Below are 20,422 nucleotides of genomic sequence, written 5' to 3'. Positions count from 1 at the left end.
TGCCTTCAAAATGGCAGCATAGTCAGCTATTGTCTAGGCTGCAAGCCTATTTCTTGAATTGAACTTGAAGTGCTGCATAGTGACTATGGGCTGTGGCCTCAGGTGGTTTTGTACAACTTCTATTAACTTGTCGAAAGTCTTCAAGTCAGGGGTGTTAGTTGATGTGAGGCTGCGGATCAACTCGTATGTTTTGCTCTCGCATGAGGACAAAAGAATCACCCTCTTCTTCTCCGCCCCCACGATGTTGTTAGCGGTAAAAAAGAACGCTCGGCATTCGACATACTGAGACCAGCCATCTGAGATGGGGTCGAATGGATTGACGCCCGAGCTGCGGCATTGTGAACAACTGCAAGGGGACTGCGCTTCCGCTGGCTTCCCAGTTAATGATGAATTCAGGTGTTTGGTTTACTGCAGCTTTCTTGACTGCCATCGATCAGTTCGTGTTTTGCCTTCCTCAGAGTTACCTTTTTGAGTTACATTTTTTGTCCATAGCCATTTTTCTTGCATGTACCTCTTTAAATGTATTGCCGCTTTAAGAGCAGTCATCGTTTTTTTTTTAAACTCGTCTCTGCGGCTGTGAGCTTTTCAGTGCTGGATTGAGTGCTCTTTTCTAGTTTGGGCAGGATCCCCGCGATCATGATTCTGTAAGAGTGTTTTCTTTTCTCTTTTTTTTCAAATTTAAAATTGCAGCATTGCTTCCTGCTCTGATTGCCGTCTACTTTACAACATAAGCACAGGTTCTCTTTCTAATGTTTTGCTCACCCATCTTGTGGATTCTCACTCAGGGTACTATTTTTTGCGATTTTCATCCTCAGAGCCAGTTTTATATCTTGAGTCTATGAGTTCACTAGTCGAGTAAACTCGAATTGCACACCTTCATATACACTTGTTAGTTGATGCTCGCTATCAATAACAGAGAGAGACTGCCAAAAGAACAAACTGTGATTGTTTATTGCAACAGAAGGCAGAGCACTAAATCCTTGCGTGCTCCCACAACCACCTCCAGCTCTAGACTTAGTTAACCAGTAGCCTGTGCTGTACAGTGATTGGTCAGTACGGTCACATGGTTAATCCACTTGCATTCTCTTAAAGGTACATGGTACTCCACTTTACCACAATCTGACATTGGTAGCAGAGAATGGTTGCCTGAAAGTGAAGATTGGAGACTGAGATTTACTTCCAGACAGAAGGTTAGAATCGGAGTTTTTGTTTGGGAGAAGACTGTACTTGGAGAGCCTCTGAGGAAAGATGACTGAAACTAGGTAAAATTTTGTAAAATTTATTCATGGGATGTAGGCTTCGCTGGCTAGGCCAGCATTTATTGCCCATCCCTAATTGCCCTTGAGAAGGTGGTGGTGAGCTGCCTTCTTGAATCGCTGCGGTCCATGTGCTGTAGGTACACCCACAGTGCTGTTAGGGAGGGAGTTCCAGGATTTTGAACCAGGGTTTTGATTTAAGGTGGCAGTATATGATTTTCCACCAGTGTTTTATGAAATAGATCCCTATGATCGATGGAAAAATGAAGTGGATATATCAACACAGGTTACGTGAGGCTTGGTCAGGCTTTGATAAATTTAGAAAAGTGGATGGATGACTCGCCCATAGAAGAATACATCATGGCGTTTAACTGACTATATAAAAGACTGCAGCAAGTCCACTTGGAAATTCCTAAATCTGTACTTGCCTTTAAATTATTGGACTGTGCTAGGATAATCAAACACGGATAGGCTTTTGGTTTAAACTGGAGTTAGAGAGAGATCTGCCCTTGGATCAATAGTCCGAAGCCTTAAAAAATTATTTTTTATATTATATTTGGGAAAGTATTCATTTCCAGCTGCTTTTATGGCACAAATGAGCTCTTCAGCAGTGACACCACAGGTGGAGGATGCCATGTTAACAGCATTTCGCGATTGCCAAATATAGGGCCCAAATGTCTGTATGAAAATGGAATTACAAACATAAAGCATGAGGATGGAGACCCTTTTGGGAGCTATAACAGGCAGTGGGAGTTGGGCAACTACGTAAAGAGGATGAACCCCAGGAATAACCAAGGGGCGGCCAACAGGTGCTACAGATGCGACTCTAAGTATCATTATGTGTTGAATTGCCCAAAAATGAAAAACAGGGTTTTTGAGACAACACATGGAAAGTACAGAAGGCAAGGAGGACAATACCGACCAATCAGAAGGAATCGTATTGGTCACCAGAAGCTTCAGTCCGGTAATGAGTATCCTAGTCGCAGATTCGTACAAATATGCAGTTCTAGATAGTGGATGTGCATCCACGGTATGTGGAGTGGACTGGCTAAGTTGTAACATGGATTCTTTAAGTAAGGAAGACCCTAAGTAAAGTCAGAGAATGTGACAGTTCGACTGGTTTCAGGTTTGGTGACGGCAACATGTTGAAATCACTAAAAAGAATAGTAATTCCTTGTAAAAGAGCAGAGGTAAATCACTTTATCAGCATTGATGTGGCGTCGAGTGAAATACCTTTACTGTTAAGTAAGCCATCAATGAAAAAGACCCAAATGAAGCTGGATATTTATCATGATAAAGCCATTGTTTTTGGTAGATCTGTAGATTAGGAATTTATACAATCAGGGCATTATTATAATCCTTTAAGGCCTATCATCTCTGGACAGAATGTTAAAGAGGCATCAAAGGCAGCTGGGGATAGGGATTTAAAGGAGAAGAAGCAAATTATTACCAAACTACATTGACAATTTGCACATTCCTCTGGGGAAGAAGGTTGAAGCTTAAAAGATCCAGGGGTACTGGATGAGGAACACAGTAGACTCGTGAAGAGTATTAGTGAAAAAAGATATTTATAAATTAAGTATGAGAACACCATCGCCAGTCGTAAGTCTCCCATTGGTGAGAGACTTTAATGAAACTATAGCGATGGACCTCGAAGTATGGAATAAAGAAAAAAATATTTTTCTCCTGCATTTTGTAGACATAGTGGCTAGATTTAGTTTGTCAATGGTAATTGATAGTAAAGACAAAATAGTAATTATCGATTAAAATAATGGAAAGATGGACAGGAACGGGGCTGGGAGCAGCAGTTAACTTCTTAAAGGACAATGGAGGCAAATTTGACAACGGTGAATTCAGGAGTATGTGTGAAAATTTGAATATTGTTTCAATGCATAGAGCAGCTGAAAGCCCATTTAGTAACGGAAGAGAAATCACACCTTGCTTGACAAAATGCTCTGAAAAGTTTTAGCTGACCAACTGAATTGTAAATTGACAACTGCTCTAGCATGGGCAGTACATGCAAAAAACACACTCCGGATGGTTAGGGGCTACAGCCCCTGTCAATTAGTTTATGGCGGGAATCCGAAGATCCCTTCAATAATGTGGGACCAACCCCTGGCTTTGGAGGGGATGACAATTTGTTCCATTTTTGCAGAGCTTTTGAATGCCATGCATGCAGGGAGGAGAGCACATATTGAGTTGCAGGTTTCAGAAAAACGCAGGAGAACTTTGAGGCATTGAATCAGGCCGTCAGAAATGAGTTTTAAGCTGGGGGACGTGCTGTGTTATAAAAGAGACGGCAAAAAGAATGGAGAGGCCCAGGAAAAGTTATAGGCACTGATGGCAAAACGATAATCTTACAACATGGTAACCAAACTGTTAGAGTACATTCCACACAACTTACTGGCACTGATTACACATTGACAGAACCTGAACAGATGGTGGCAACTGAAGATGCACCGTGCACTTTGCATGCACAGGTGCTCAACCTGTACAAACAACAAGTTGTGGCAGATAACAGGCTAACTGAGAGTAGACCAAGCGATATTGAAGATCAGGATAGAGCCGTTTATCAAAAAGATCAAAATGACCAAAAGTTGGAACTAGGATGGCATAAATGCCAGGGTGGAGGAAGCCACCATAGTAGGAAAGGCAGGAAAGGCCAAAGGGAAATACAAGAACTGACCGAATGTACAAGACAAAGGGCAGAATATCAGATCTATGGATTGACAGAAGGAAGTAAAAACGTGGGAAGCCAGGAAACGTAATGTAAGTTCAGACAGTGAGCCTACTCGTGATCACAGCCCAAAGAAAAGATCAGGAACTTGTGAAAGGAAGTCCAGTCACAGAAGGGGCAGATCGAATAGCAGTAGTTCAGATAGGGACAGGAAATCTAGCAGGAGACATAGATTAACAAGAGCAAGGACCAAAAGAACAGGCAAGGAGTAATACAAGACGTAAGAGCCCCTATGATAGAGAAGCTCGGGTGACTATTAACAAGTTAGATGGCAAATTGGCAAAAGAAGCAAAACAAAACAAACATGGCAATTGGAGAGAGTTTGGCGTTTGCGTGGAGGTGCCAGACAAAGGGCAGCCAGTGTTGTCCCATAGGTGGAAATGTGCGGAGAAATCAGCTCCCATCTGCCATCAGCTCCCAACAGCTATTTCACGCTGGCTGGCCAATTACCTGCCGGCCAGCATGAAACACACTCTGGGAGAGGCTCAGCGCTGCCGGTGGGGGCAGGAAGAGGGTGGGAGCTGGGACCAGAAAGAGTGCGGGCGGGAGATTTAAACGGAGCTTCCTGAAGGCTGGGGGTTTGTGCTCAGAGCCTCAGGGAGCTGCTGTGAAACGCGTATTTTTTGACACTTCACTTGATTGAGAATGCTGCTACTGCCTGCAGGATGTCATGGGTACCCAGAGCTCATGCCAGGCATGATGGACATGCCCAGAGCCAGCCTGCCCCCCCCCACCCCCTGTTTGTCCAATGAATTCCTTAGTGTTTTGCTGGAAGCAGTTAGTGATCGGCGCGACATCCTGCTGTCACGGGCCAGTAAGATGAGGCCACCTCACACGACGAAGGAGGCCTGGACACAGGTGGCAAGCCTGGTCAGCGGCCATGATGTCATTCGCAGAACCTGGATCCAGTTTAGGAAAAGGTTCAATGGCCTCCTGCCCTCTGCCAGGGTCAGTACTGATTCCAGTCAGAACCGTGGATAGATAGAGGTGATGCTCAGTGGTAATGTCACTGGACTATTAATCCAGAGACCTAGGGTAATGCTGTAGGGATCCAGGTTTGAATCCCACCATGGATGGGGGAATTTAAATTCAATAAAAACCTGAAATTAAAAGTCTAATGATGACCCTGAAACCATTGTTGTAAAAACCCATCTGGTTCACAAATGTCCTTTAGGGAAGGAAATCTGCCATCTTTACCTGGTCTGGTCTACATGTGACTCCAGACTCACATCAATATGGTTGACTCTTAACTGCCCTCTGAAATGGCCTAGTAAACCACTCAGTTGTATCAAACCACTACAAGGTCTAAAGGGAATGAAACCGGATGGACCACTCGGCATCCAGCTAGGCACCGGAAACGACAACGGCAAACTCAGCCCTGTCAGCCCCACAAAGTCACCAGGCATACCTAAAAATGAGCTGTCAACCTGGTGAAGCTATAACACAGGACTTGACAAATATGCATGCCAAACAGCATATGCAGCAAGTGATAGACAGAGCTAAGCGCTCCCACAACCAACGGATCAGATCTAAGCTCTGCAGTCCTCCCACATCCAGTTATGAATGGTGGTGGACAATTAAACAACTCACTGGAGGATGAATATTCCCATCCTCAATGATGGAGGAGCCCAGCACAGCAGTGCAAAAGATAAGGCTGAAGCATTCGCAAAAACCTTCAGCTAAAAGTGTCGAGTGGATGATCCATCTCGGCCTCCTCCAGAGGTCACCAACATCAGCCAATTTGATTCACTCCACGTGATATCAAGCAATGGCTGAAGGTACTGGATACTGCAAAGAATATGTGCCCTAACAATAGTTCGGCAATAGTACTGCAGACTTATGCTTCAGGACTTCCCGCACCCCTAGACAAGCTGTTCCAGTACAACTACAACACTGACATCTACCAAGCAATGTGGAAAATTGCCCAGGTATGTCCTGTACACAAAAAGCAGGACAAATCTAACCTGGTCAATTAATGCCCATCAGTCTACTTTCGATCATCAGTAAAGTGATGGAGGGGAACATCAACAGTGCTATCAAGCAGCATCTGCTCAGCAATAACCTACTCTGACACTCAGTTCGGGTTCCACCAGGATCACTCAGTTCCTGACCTCATTACAGCCTTGGTTCAAACATGGACAAAAGAGCTGAACTCCAAAGGTGAAGTGAGAGAGTCTGCCCTTGACATCAAGGCAGCATCTGACTGAATGTGGCATCAAGGAGCCCTAGCAAAACTGGAGTCAATGGGAATCAGGGGGAAAACTCTCTGCTGGTTAGAGTCATATTTAGCACAAAGGAAGATGGTTGTGGTTGTTGGAGGTCAGTTATCTCAGCCCCAGGACATCACTGCAGGAATTCCTCAGGGTAGCGTCTTCGGCCCAACCATCTTCAGCTGCTTCATCAATGACCTTCCTTCCATCACAAGGTCAGAAGTGGGGGTGTTCTCTGATGAGAACCATTCGTGACTCCTCAGATACTGAAGCAGCCCATGTCCAAATGCAGCAAGACCTGGACAATATCAAGGCTTGGGCTAAGAAGTGGCAAGTAACATTCATGCCACACAAGTGCCAGGCAATGACCATCTGCAACAAGGGAGAATCTAGCCATCACCCCTTGACATTCAGTGGCATTACCATCTTGAATCCCCCACTATCAACATCCTAGCAGTCACCATTGACCAGAAACTGAACTGGAACCATAGAAGCATAGTAAAGTTACAATGCAAAAGAGGTCATTCAGCCCATCATATCTGCACCGTCCATAAAGAGAATAAAGAATCTAGCTGCTCATTTTAATCCCACTTTCCAGCACCTGGTCCATAGCCTTGCAGGTTCCAGCACTTCAGGTGCAGATCCAGGTACCTTTTAAATGAGTTGAGCGTTTCAGCCTCAGCCACCAACTTAGGCAGTGTATTCCAGATGTGCACCACCCTCTGGGTGAAAAAGCTTTTCCTCATGTTCCCTCTAATCCTTCTACCAATCACCTTAAATCTATGCCCCTGGTAATTGACTCCTTAGCGTGGGGAAACAGATCTTTCCTGTCTACCCTATCTAGACCCCTCATAATTTTGTGCACCTCAATTAGATCACCCCTTAGCCTCCTCTGTTCTAAAGAAAACAACCCAAGTCTATCCAATCACTCCTCATAACTGCAATTTTCAAACCCTGGCAACATTCTTGCAAATCTCCTCTGTACTCTCTCCAGACCAATTATGTCCTTCCTGTAATGTGGCGACCAGAACTGTACACAAAATTCCAGCTGTGGCTTAACCAGCATTTTATATAGTTCCAGCATTACATCCCTGCTTTTGTATTCAATACCTTGTCCAACAAAGGAAAGCATTCCATATGCTTTCTTTACTATTTAATCCACCTGCCCTGTCACCTTCATGGGCCTGTGGACATACACTCCAAGGTCTTTCACTTCCTCAACCCCTCTCAATAGCTTCCCATTTATTGAGTATTCCCTTGCAATGTTTGCCCTCCCCAAATGCACCACCTCACACTTTTCCAGATTGACTTCTATTTGCCACTTCTCCACCCACTCAACCAAACCATTGCTATCATTCTGGAGTCAACAGTTTCATCTTCACTATCAACTCTACGTCCAATTTTTGTGTCCTGGAAACCGTTTTCCATTCACAAAAACATCCATCAACCATTACCAGTCATACGGGTCATTATGACTCATGCGGACTCGAAACGTTAACTCTGTCTTTCTCTCCACAGAGGTTGTCAGACCTGCTGAGTTTTTCCAGCATTTTTTGTTTTTGGTTCATCAACCATTGCCCTTTGTTTGCTGTCACTGAGCCAATTTTGGATCCAACCTGCCACCTTCCCCTGTATCCCATGGGCTTTTACTTTTCTGACCAGTCTGCCATGTGGAACCTTGTCAAATGCCTTACTGATATCCATGTGGACAACATCCACTGCACTACCCTCATCAATCCTCCTTGTTACTTCCTCAAAAAATTCTAACCATATAAACACTGTGGCTACAAGAGCAGGTCAGAGGCTAGGAATCCTGCAACGAGTAACTCACCCCCTGACTCCCCAAAGCCTGTCCACCATCTACAAGGCACAAGTCAGGAATGTGATGAAATACTCCCCACTTGACTGGATGAGAGCAGCTTCCACAACACTCAAGAAGCTTGACACCATTCAGGGCAAAGCAGCCCACTTGATTGGCACCACATCCACAAACATTCACTCCCTCCACTGACGCACAGTAGCAGCAGTGTGTACCATCTACAAGATGCACTGCAGGAATTCACCAAGGCTCCTTAGACAGCACCTTCCAAACCCACGACTGCTACCATCTAGAAGGACAAGAGCAGCAGATGCATGGGAGCATCACCACCTGGAAACTCCCCTCCAAACCACTCACCACCCTGACTTGTAACTATATTGCCAAACCTTCACTGTCACTGGGTCAAAATCCTGGAACTCTGTTCCTAACAGCACTGTGAATGTACCTACACCACATGGACTGCAACGGTTCAAGAAGGCCTTAGAGTGCATCATGCAACTGATAGGGTAGAGACCTGGGAGTTGTGTTCAGAAGTCAGGACTCAAGTGTCAGGAGTGCCTCATCAGTAATGATCAGTGAGGTAGCGTTTCCCTTACCATCACCTTGATTCCTTGCTTTGGATTCCTAACTGAAGGTCCTCTGGTCCCCCTACCTCCCTTACGCATCCTCACATCGGGATCTTGCTCTTCACCCTGGGAGTCTTCAGGCTCCTCCTCAGACTCAGCACTTGATTCGTCCTCTGTGGAGCAGGATCACTGTCTTCATCCTCCAATAGGATCCCCCCTTGAGAGAGCAAGATTGTGCAGTGTGCAGCGCACAACAATAAGGGAAATGCACTCAGGAGGATATTGAAGTGACCGTCCTGAGCATTCCCGGCAGCGAAACTACATCTCGAGTCGGCCTGTGGTCCTCTGCCCTTGTGGAGACATGACTGCGGTTGGAGCTCTCCTTGGCTGCAGTACTTGGGGGTCTCAGTGGTGTCATCAGCACCTTTTCAGCAGATAGCCTTTGACCCCCAGGAGCCAGCCACTCAAACAAGCAGGAGCAATGAGCAGACTTGGCACCTGGGAGTGACGGAGGATGTAGGCATCATGGCAGCTTCCTGGATAGTTTTCACCCTTCAGTATCTGACTCTTGTGATCACACACAACCTGGACATTGAGAGAATGGAAGCCCTGTCTATTTACAAAGGCACCCGGCTCCCCTGTTGGGGCCTTTATGGGCTCATGTGTGCAGTTGGATCTGGGGAAATGCAGCTATGGCAGCGAAGCCTCTGGCTCGCTCTGCCTCACTGGCCTCGTCGATCCTGAAGTGAATGAAGGTACTGACCCTTCGGAACAGTGCCTCAGTGACCAGCTTGATGCAACTGTGGGCAGTCGACTGGGAGACACCACACAGATCTCCCACTGACGCCTGGAAAGAACCTGAGGTGTATAAGTTCAGGACAACTGTCACCTTCAGAGCCCCTGGCATAGGGTGACCACCTACACAGTTGGGGGCAATTTCGGGGCTGATCATGTTGCAGATAGAGTTGACAATCTCCCTGGAGAGGCAGAGCCTCCTTCGGCACTGAACCTCCGACATATCAAGGTAGCATGAGCACTCCATACACTCTGCCTGCTGGGTAAGGGTGCCTCCACCAGACCCTTCTGCCTTGCACTTCCTGCTGGCCCTGCACTCCTTCTGGCTGAGCCTCTCGGGTCCATAGGTCTGACTCTGTGACAGTGCCCACGAGCAACTGTCCTCCTCTCCCTTCTGGCCCTCTCCACCTTCTTTGAGGAGGTCCCTCCAGCAGAACAATCCCCATTGTTGTACAGATGGCTGCCCGGTTTCTGCACTGAAGGACCCTCTTGGCAGAAAGCCCCTGCAAATGCTTCAAAACCAGAGAGTTCCCCAGAACACAAATGCCAGAAACTATCTCTAAACCAACTCACAGCAAAACTCCTAACTACTCACCTTACCAAGATCCCGTGGGTATTTTATCCTGCCCTGGATACAGAATGCATGAAAAACATGAAGGCCGCATAGCTAAGTGGCCTGTGCACTGAACGTAAAAGCGCCCGGGCCACTCAAAATCACCGAAAATTGCTCTTTAAATGGGCTTAATTGACCCTTTAGCTGTTGGTGGGCACGGTTCCACGCTCGCCTGCTGACTGAAATATCGAGAGGCAACGCAATGACCTTGGGATCCCCTCCTGACTTCATCATGCCCCATTTTGAGATCGTTCATGTCTGCCGTGCACCCACTCAGCAAGCACAAAATTCTGTCCAAACTCTGAGATGTATTCTTAAAGCCTCCAAAAGAAGCTGGAGGTATAGAGGGGAAACTATGGGGGCTAAACAAGTGTGTTTAGGCTAAACAATGAATCCAGGGCCCTGCATTTTTCAATTAGGTCCACCCTACTAAAAACTGGCAGGATTCAGCTAGAAACAAACCCAGCAAGGTTTCATTGGTACTATGAAGAGAAACTAGCAGGCGTTTTCTTCATGCACGTAAATGATTTCCTGGGGAGAGTTGGGGTGGGTATCTGCTGCATTTGAGAAATTTGTGATAGGTAAAATTATAAAGGAGTTCAAAATTGGAATTCGGGCTTTTGGAGCTTTTAAGCTTTTTTTTGGACATCGGGCAGACTTAACTGTCTAAAGGTGAAGATGATGCTAACTTTTGTGAGTGCCACCAGTACCTTCCAACTTCCCCCATCACCCACCAACTTCCTCTCATCCCCCTCCACAATCACCAACTCCTAATTCCCCTCCTTCCTGTGAATATTCAGCCCCCCACATTTACGCTTGACCCGGTTGTTGTGCATGTGGATATCCCTGTTCTTCCCTTTCCCTTCAATGTTAATAGCCACATGCCATTTGCTGATCTCACCCCTCCCTTTCTTTAGGGCACCTGTGCCCTCACTTTCAGAGACCCACCCCAAGAGACCATTCAATGCCACCCCCACCATGACTCTGAATTTACCAGCTTACTGAATACAGATGCCTCCCATCAATGTTACTGTGCCCTCTATAGGGGCTCGGTGGGAGGGGCTCGGTGGGAGGGGCTCGGTGGGAGGGGCTCAGTGGGAGGGGTTCAGTGGGAGGGGCTCGGTGGGAGGGGCTCGGTGGGAGGGGTTCAGTGGGAGGGGTTCAGTGGGAGGGGCTCGGTGGGAGGGGCTCGGTGGGAGGGGCTCGGTGGGAGGGGCTCGGTGGGAGGGGCTCGGTGGGAGCGGGCGGGGACGGGTGCAATCGGGAAGCCAACCTCCGCCCGTAATCGGCTCCACGCCGGCATTTTACGCAGGCGGGTCAATTAAGGGCCCGCCCAGCGTAAGACGCGACAGTGGCAACAGGGAGAAGGGGCGGGCAGGGTGGGAGCTCAATGCCCGCCGGGTCCAATGGCCGATTGAAAAGCGGCTGCAGTAACCATGCAAGGGCTGCCAATGAAGCAGACGCACCTCATCATGGAGTTCGTGAGCGCTGAACACGGCAGGCGGGAGGCAGTCAGCTCCACATTTTTCCAATGAGAATCTCGGCCTTCCTAGAGGAGGTGGCAGCAGCGCAGAGAGATCCTTGTCCCCAGGGACATGAAGAAGAGGCCCCCTCACCTCACCAAAAATGCCTGGGAGGAGGTGGCATCCAGCGTCAACCATGAAGTGGTGAGGCGTATGTGGGTGCAGTGCCGTAAGTGCTTCAAAGACCTCCTGCGATCGGGAAGGGTGAGTACCATGTTGGCATGGGTCACTTAGCACAGCAGTTAGGAGCTCCCCACCACCACCACTCCCCGGACCTCAGAGGCCTTAGAGTGTGAATGAGTGGCAAATGTCAATGAGGCAGCATCTGGCCAATGGGGTGACCCCTGGCTGCTTGGACCAAGTGTCTTGTGGCTCCAGGGTCACAGATTGGCTGAGCCCTGTGAGGTGTTCCTCAGGTGGGATTGGCCAGGCTGCAATGGCGCTGCAGGTACAGGGTGGACTAATCAATGCTCTTCTGTCCTTTCAGGAGAAGACATCCCATAACAATGCAGAGGTGTTGCGGACTGGTGGAGGACCGTCCCACCTTCTAATCCTAACTAGATATGAGCAGGAAGCCCTGGAGCTGGAGAGGCACCAGGCACCTCGGTCAAGCGGCCGCGGTGAGGTTGGGGTGCCAGAGGGAGATAAGAGTGCAGTGCACTGAGGTCAGAATGTCTGTCACAGCAACCATTCCACTGTTATCTCTATATTGATGTGAGCCTCAAACACGGAATCCCCATTGATAATGGAAAGACGAGGGCCCCCCAATCCGGGTGCCAGGCCTGCACAGTAACAGTGTAATGACTTCAACTAATGACATGTCCTTGTTCTTCCTTTCAGCCTCACCAGCAGCCCATTGGGGAGAGGAGCCTGAGGGCCCACCACTGACCCCAGAGGACAGCAACCATCACAATGCACCTGCGTCACTCCCTCTCTGCCAAGCAGGCACCAGCGCAGATACCAGCACCTCGGTGGGCATTAGATTGGTGTATAGTATCTCCGTGCACATTGGTGAGGGCACTTCACACTCTCATGAGGTGCAGACGGAGGCAGAGAGTGCCCAGGGTGCCGGCAGTTGGAGGACTGCTGGGGACCAGGAACATGCTCAGTCGATGGCTGATGATGGGCCTCTGGAGTTGTCTCTGAGACAGCAGATGCTGGAAGTCCAGCAGGGTGTGCGGGAGGATCTGGCGGAGATACATGAGGGAATGCGTGCCATGGTCTCTGTTGTGGAGGAGTCCATGCGGAGCACGAGCAATGCAATGACCCTCATGGCCGAGCGCACTGCCTCCTCCATAGAGAGAGTGGCGACTCTCATGGAGAGGCTGCTCCAGGAGAACAATCAGGGCTTCCTAAGGATGCGCTCGGACCTGCAAGCCCACACACTGGCATTGACCTCAGCTGGTCAGTGCCAGTGTGGGAGATGGATTGGGCACCCAATATCCCAGCTAGGTGCCCATCCATCAATGGTGAGCAGGGAGGTCCAAAGTGACCTCACGTTGGTGCAAGAGCTGCTTGTTGTCTCTGCTGGCTCCTCTCAGGGCGCTCCAGATGAGGGCAGCAGCTCCTCCACCCCTCTGCCAGTGACTGTGGCATCTGATGAGGCTGCGGCGACTGGGGAGATGCCAGCCGTGCCACTGGCCGCTCCCTTCCAGGCAGGGCCAGCACAGGCTCCATGGGCTAGAGGACGCCCGCCAAGGTCAGCGAGGCCAACAGGACAGCAGGGTGAGCTGGCTGTCTCCAATGCTGGTGCCAGAGAGGGGGGAGCACCTAGACATAGCACCGCAAACAAAAATGTAAATCACCTTAATCACAACATGGCCTGATCACTGGTGATAATTTTATCCCCCACTTTTATGTTAAATACTATTTGGTGTGACAGAGAACACCTTTCACTTTAATTTGTTTTATGTGTGCCAGGCACCACAGCATTAAATATGTTTGTATTCAACAAGCCTCTGGGTTCTTCATTGGTTCTACAGGTGAAGGGGAACCCATATGTTATGAGTGACGTGTTTGTCATTGAGCTTTATTGAAATGGGACATAGTGCATGTTGTTCACCAAGCAAATATCCCGGTCAGGTATCGAGTATGGAGCCTGCAGCCCTGGCATGTGGTGGTGGTTCATCTTTGGTAGGCTAGCTGAAGGAGTGTTGGACCAAAGCATCCCAGGTGTCCCTGCCTCCCTGCGGGTTGCCCAGGTCAGCGTCTATCCGCTCAGCGTTCTCCTGAGCGTACTTGTCCTCAGACTCACTATTGGACTCATTGTCTGCTGCCAGAGCAGCTGTGTCAACATCTTCCTCCTCCAGTGTGTCCTCCCTTTCCAGCGCCAGATTGTGGAGAGTGCAGCATGTAACCACTATCAGTGACACACGAGCTGGGGGTACTGGAGTGCGCCCCCTGAGCGGTTCAGGCATCGAAAGTTCATCTTGAGAAGACCGATGGCTCTCTCCACCACAGCCCTTGTGGTGCCGTGGCTCCTATTGTAGCGCTGCTCAGCTTCTGTTCTTGGATGGCGGAGAGGCGTCATGAGCCACCTTCTGAGAGGATAGCCCTTGTCACCCAGCAGCCATCCATCCAGCCGGGCTGGAGCACTGAAGAGCCCCGGCACCTGGGAGTGTCTGAGGATGTAGGCGTTGTGGGAGCTGCCTGGGTACCTTGCACAAACTTGCAGAATCTGCATCCTGTGATCACACACTATCTGCACGTTCATGGAGTGGAAGCCCTTCCTGTTGACGAAGGCACCGGGCTGACCTGCTGGCGTCTTGATGGCCACATGTGTACAGTCTATAGCACCCTGGACACAGGGGAAGCCAGCAATGGCCACGAAGCCTCTGGCTCGCTCAGTCTGGCTGGCCTTGTCCCAGCGGTAGTGAATGAAAGTCAATACACGTCTGAACAGAGCGTCTGCCACCAGCTTAACACAACTGTAGACAGCTGACTGGGAGACTCCACAAAGATCACCCACTGACCCCTGGAAAGAGCTGAAGGCCTAGAAGTTGAAGGCCACTGTGACCTTCAGAGCCACTGGCATGGAGTGTCCACCCACACAGTCGGAGCTGATCTCAGGGCCGATCATCTGACAGATGGAGGTCACTGACTCCCTTGAGAGATGGAGCCTCCTTCGGCATTGCACCTCAGATATATTGAGGTGGCTGCTTCACCGCCTGTAAACCCTGGCAGCAGGATAGTGGTGTCTTCTGTGGCCCCTTCCACCTTGGACTTCCTGTTGGCCCTGCGCCCCTTGTGCCTGCGCCTGTCCTCCCACAGGTCGCTACCCTGGAGGCTGAATAGGGACTCGTGGCCTCCTCCCCTTTCTGGCCCTCTCTTACACCTCAGAGGAGGTGCCTCTAACAGAGACCACAATCCCCATTCCCAGGGTAAGGGAAGGTCTGATACCTGAAAGGCCCCAAGTGTTATGACTCTTCCGGATTCCAGTTATTTCTGTAAAAGCAGCTCTGAAGCGAAATGAAGTTGTCCTGTTCACACAAGCAAATAGCAGTAAGTTATAATCTAATGTACTAACAACTCGCAATAGTGAGCCCACTCATCCCTCTTATTCCGCCCGTGGATGAGGTTTTTGAAAATGTCTCCTACCCGCCTGCCCGTTGCACCCATGTGATGCCCTGAAAATTGCACGGGCTGCAAAAAATTGAAATCAATTGCTGCCTCAAGGGCCTTAACTAGCCTGTTAGTTAGTTGCGGGCATGCATCCATGCTCATCGCAAGCCTGCCTAGTGAAATATTGTGAGGGTGCACGGTGATATCGGGACGCACGCCCGACGTCACCACACGTCATTTCACATTCCGACCTGTCAGGCGTGTGCCCGCACACCGAAGGTAAAATTCTGGCCACCTCTTCCTCCTGGTTTGGGTGAAGGACGTATATTCCTGGTTTGGATCCTTGTGATGGTTAATGCTGTATCCATTAATAAGTTGCAGCGGTTTCAGGCCCCCTTTGTCCTCGCAGACATTTCGTCTCCATTGGCCGGAGATCTGCCTTCGGGATGTAAAGGGTCTTTGTGCATTTCCTTGGAATGAGAGTTCTACCCTATGCAGAAAAGGTCAGCTTTTTAAAGATCCTAATTTCTTACAACCCCCCCACGTTGAGAATGAAATATCCTTATTGACTTCTCACAACTAATTTTTAGCTAACGTGGTTATTTCTAACATACAAACCCTTCCCCTAATCTCTTGATTACATATCGTTGATCACATAGTAAAGCTACTGGAATTATTTAATTATGCTTGACTTGGTTTAACACTCCCCACCTGAAGAAGACTTCACTCGATGATATTCCATAATCTTTTGCAGCAGTGCTGTTGATTTCTGGGCTATTAGCATATAAGTACATACAATGAATGAAATAGATAATGCATGGACTTAAAAGATTCTCCAGCTCTCTCTTCATCTGTACCAATCTTGTGGATAATTATTTTTAAGTGTTATTTCTCCTTAGCCTTCAATCATCCCAACCCAAAATTCCTTTTACTTTGACCATTTAATTCCTGTGACCGTTACCATTTTAAGTATCTCTTAGGGCAGGAGTTTTCACTGAGCAGGCGGGCGCATGGCTGACCTGCTGGAGCGTTAGATGATGCGCGATGATGTCGGGCTAGCATCCCGACATCATCGCGCCCTCGTGCGACACTTGGGTCGGCGGGTGCCCGCGGGAGTTGGCAGCGGGCCTGCCGACAGTTCAATGGCCTATTAAGATCTATTAACAATGTAATTGAATTACATTTTTCCGCTGCCCATCCAACCATTCGGTTGGCGGGCAGGCGAAAAACCTGTCGTACAGTATCATTAATGGGATTATCTTCAATACATTGGCTTTCCTTGATTTGGCTTCTCACTCTCGAGCAATGCTGACAGATCCTGGTGCAGTACCAAAAGGAAATGCCACTAAAGAATTCATTGAAAGTTCTGCGAAATCTCATCTGCGGGCAGGGTGAGGTTTCGACCCGTCATTAAATAAAAAATTTTTAAATTCATTCTAATTTCTCTAACCTGTCCCTGCTCATGTGATTCGGCTCCCTGACTGCTCCTGCCCGCCTCCACTGAGCCCACCCTACAAGGGAACAACCTTGGCCTTAAAGTCAGTTTCTCTATGGAGTATGTGTCAGTGCTCGACCGTTCAAAAATGTTTTCTTATTCTTCAGGCCATATTAACCAATTCATGTCATGTCAAGCTGTTCAGTAGCTGAGTATTTCTGGGATCCATTCCTCAGTGCAGCTTCATCATGCACTTCCGTGTGTTAGTTACTTCACACATTTTCCTATCTGTTGGATGTGGTCTTCAGTGATTTTTTTCCCCGAATGTTCTATGTGGGCAGTGTTGCTTCTGCCACATGTCACTTCATCACGCTTTGTGGTGATCTCCCTGCCCTTTCCCACAAATTCTTGTTTTGCATTTGTTGAAGGTTTATCAGGTCCACAGGGATCATGCTATGTCAATCAACTTCATCAACCAGGATTTCACTGTCCTTAAAAGGATGCACCATTTAATAATTCCTCCTGACTTTCAGGTAATCTCAAAAGATCAAAGGGGGTCTCTGCCTCAACATCTTTGCTTATCTCCCTCTGTGTGGTCCCAATTTCTCAGGTGGCGGCTAGGTTATCACAATCAATTCTCTTAAAACATTTGTAGGCAAAGGCACAAATATCTCCAAGAGAAAACTGTCACCTTATCCATCTCATCTACACTTTCCTTTCACTCGAATATACACCAATACCAAATTGATATATCTCATTGAACTACACCCAAGGTGAGTTATTCCAATTCCCATTTGGTGTTGTGCCCTTTTTCCTTAACTCTATCTCCTACCCTCAATCACTTCCTCATACAGTTTTACACATGCAATAGTTACCATCTTATCTCATTCATGAGCCCCGGAGAAACTTTACAGTCCAATAACATAGCTTCATAATATCTTTAAAACAGGAATTAAACATTCTCACTTGATTCTGGGTATTAACATAGTTTGCTTGTTTGTTCTTTCCCTCAAACATTTATTTTCTCAAAAGGATCCCGCTAGATAGTGCCTGACATTTTTCATTTTAAAACGATCCTAAATTCAAATAATAATGTTGTTGCACTGATAGGTTTTGTTGGTGTTCAATTGATTTCTTCCGAAAGCGAACTTTTTTTTGATACCGAGAAACCACCTAGACTGTTTGTCCAGTAACCTTTCCTTTGAAAGTTGGAATTTGTTTTTCCCCTTGAACATCTGGTTAAATTTCCCTATAATCAAAGAAAAAACTACTGCGGATGCTGGAAATCTGAAATAAAAACTGAAAATGCTGGACGAACCCAGCAGGTTTGGCAGCTTCTGTGGAGAGAGGAACAGAGGGAAGAATTTTCCCATTGGCGAGCGGGGGGCGGGGCCTGCTCGCCGACGCGTAAAATGACGGGCGGTGATGTCAGGCGGGCGTCCCCGATGTCACCGCACGTCATTTAGATTTTCAGTTCGGCGGGCACACAGTCGACTCGGCTGCGAACCCACCAAACTGTCAAAGGCCTATTAAGGCCATTTAAAGCCTAATTAATTCAATGTAATGAGCTGCCCGTCCAGCCTTAAGGTTGGCGGGGGGCAGGCGAAGAGCCCAGGCGGCCCTCGTGTTTTTCATGGAACCTCATCCACGGGCGGGATGTGGTTTCATGAAGTGTTTTAAAATCTAATAAAATTATACTTTTATTCTTTGACATGTGTCACGTGAGGGGACATGTTTTAAAAGTGTTAAAAGCCTTTATTTAATACTTTAGCACCGAAACAAATCTCCCTGAGGCACCTCCATGCCTTGGGGAGATCTCTGCACTCTTTCGAGCACATGCGTGTGAGAGGTCAGGGAACCTCTTAGGGAATTCCCCCTCCCCGCCCGCACAGGGAGCGCTCAGCGCTTCTGGGCGAGTGTCATGATGGGCAGGCCTTAGTTGGCCCGCCCACATTAAATGGGGGCGCCGACCGGGTTTGCACCAGCAACCCCCAACCCTGCACAACCACCACCCCCCCCGCCTCCGACAGGGGGAAATTTCTGGCCAGAGTTAATGTTTCACGTCTGTATGACTCTCCTAAAGCTAACTCTGTTTCTCTCTCCACAGATGCTGCTGAATTTTTCCAGCATTTTCTGTTTTTATTCCATTTTAAACTTGTTTTATTAAATACTTTTGTTAACTTTGCTTCAAATTAACCCAAATATTAGATTAAATTCCAATTGTTAAACCTTTTAGCATTTTGTATGTTTCTCACCCAATATCTTTTGTGTTTATCTTTTTCTCCTTTAAAACAATTTTCAAGTTCTGATGTTTGCTACTTAACCAAATTTGAAAGAAATAGTAACCGTGCCTTTGAACTCATCAAGTCACAGAGGTCTACAGCACAGAAAAAGGCCCTTCGGCCCATTGAGTCTGCACCAGTCAAACAAGGACCTATTTATTCCAATCCAATTTTCCAGCCTTGTATGGCATCGCAAGTGCACATCCAAGTACTTCTTAAATGTTATGAGGGTTTCTGCCTCTACCACCCTTTCAGGCAGTGAGTTCCAGATTCCCACCACCGTCTGGGTGAAAAAATTCATCCTCACATCCGCTGTAAACCTCCTGCCCCTTACCTTAAATCTGTGCCCCCTGGTCCCTCCACCAAGGGGAAAAGTTCCTTCCTGTCTACCCTATCTATGCCCCTCATAGTTTTATACACCTCAATCATGTCCCCCCTCAATCTCCTCTGCTGCAAGGAAAATAACCCCAGTCTATCCAATCTCTCCTCATAACTAAAACTCTCCAGCCCAGGCAACATCCTGGTAAATCTCCTCTGCACTCTCTCTAGTGCAATCACATCCTTCCTATAATGCAGGTTCCAGAACTGCACGCAATACTCCAGCTGTGGCCTAACCAGTGTTTTATACAGTTCCAGCATAACCTTCCTGCTCTTATATTCTATGCCTCGGCTAATAAAGGCAAGTATCCCATATGCCTTCTTTAATTTGAATTTTAGCAGCTCTTTGTTCACTCTGGTGCAAAAGTGTTGAAAACTTCAAATTGGATTGCTGCCAAACATCTTCAAGGGTAAAATTTTTAGCTCAGCGGGTGGGCGCGCTCCCGAAGGGACATGTTTCATTATATTTTTATTTTTTTACTTTTTTTCATATATCTTCATCTCCCTGAGGCAGCTCTGTGCCTCAGGGAGGTTATACAGTGCGCAGTCGCCCGCATGTATGGAGATTGCGCACGGCACGCTCACCGTCCCTCCACACAGGCTGCGCTCAGCACTGCCACTCGCATTTCCTGCTGGGCAGGCCTTAAATTGCCTTGTGTGCCCGATTGCAGGTGGCAGTCAGCTTCCCAACCGTCCCTGCCCACCCCCTGCCAAGCCTGCATGCCAAGGGCAAAACTCTGCCCAAAGTCTTCAGGCTAATGTTTATATTCTGGGAACAAACATGCCTTCTTGCAGCTGTACAAATACATTTAAAACTCTGCTTTTTTAAAAAAAAATTATTTTCTCAGCACAGAAACTCACAGCATTTTAAGCAAATGCCAATTGTTTCCAAACTTTTTAGCTTCTTCCTCAAATTGATTTTTAAAAATCTTTGATGTGTGCAAACAACACCCTGCTCTAACAATGACTTGACTCGAATATGAGGTATACTCTCAGCTGGGTCAAGGTCCTCCTTCATAGGGTCAGGGTAAGGATTGTGGATGATGACTGTGGAGGGGTCAGATCTTGCGAATACACTCGGGCTTTCGGTGGGAACCTGTTTGATGCTAACTTGGACCTCGTGATAATCAATGTTCTCTTTCCTTAGGGCTTTATCCTCACCAGGGGGAAGGTGTAAGGATGCGACCTCTTCTCTGGCCACAGTGGGTGGTTCTATCCCACTGGTTCCATTCCCTTCCATCTCTGTC

This window comes from Cetorhinus maximus, chromosome 16 (genome assembly GCF_964194155.1).
Source record: "Cetorhinus maximus chromosome 16, sCetMax3.hap1.1, whole genome shotgun sequence".
Taxonomy (NCBI): Eukaryota; Metazoa; Chordata; class Chondrichthyes; order Lamniformes; family Cetorhinidae; genus Cetorhinus; species Cetorhinus maximus.
This window is presented reverse-complemented; position numbering follows the sequence as displayed.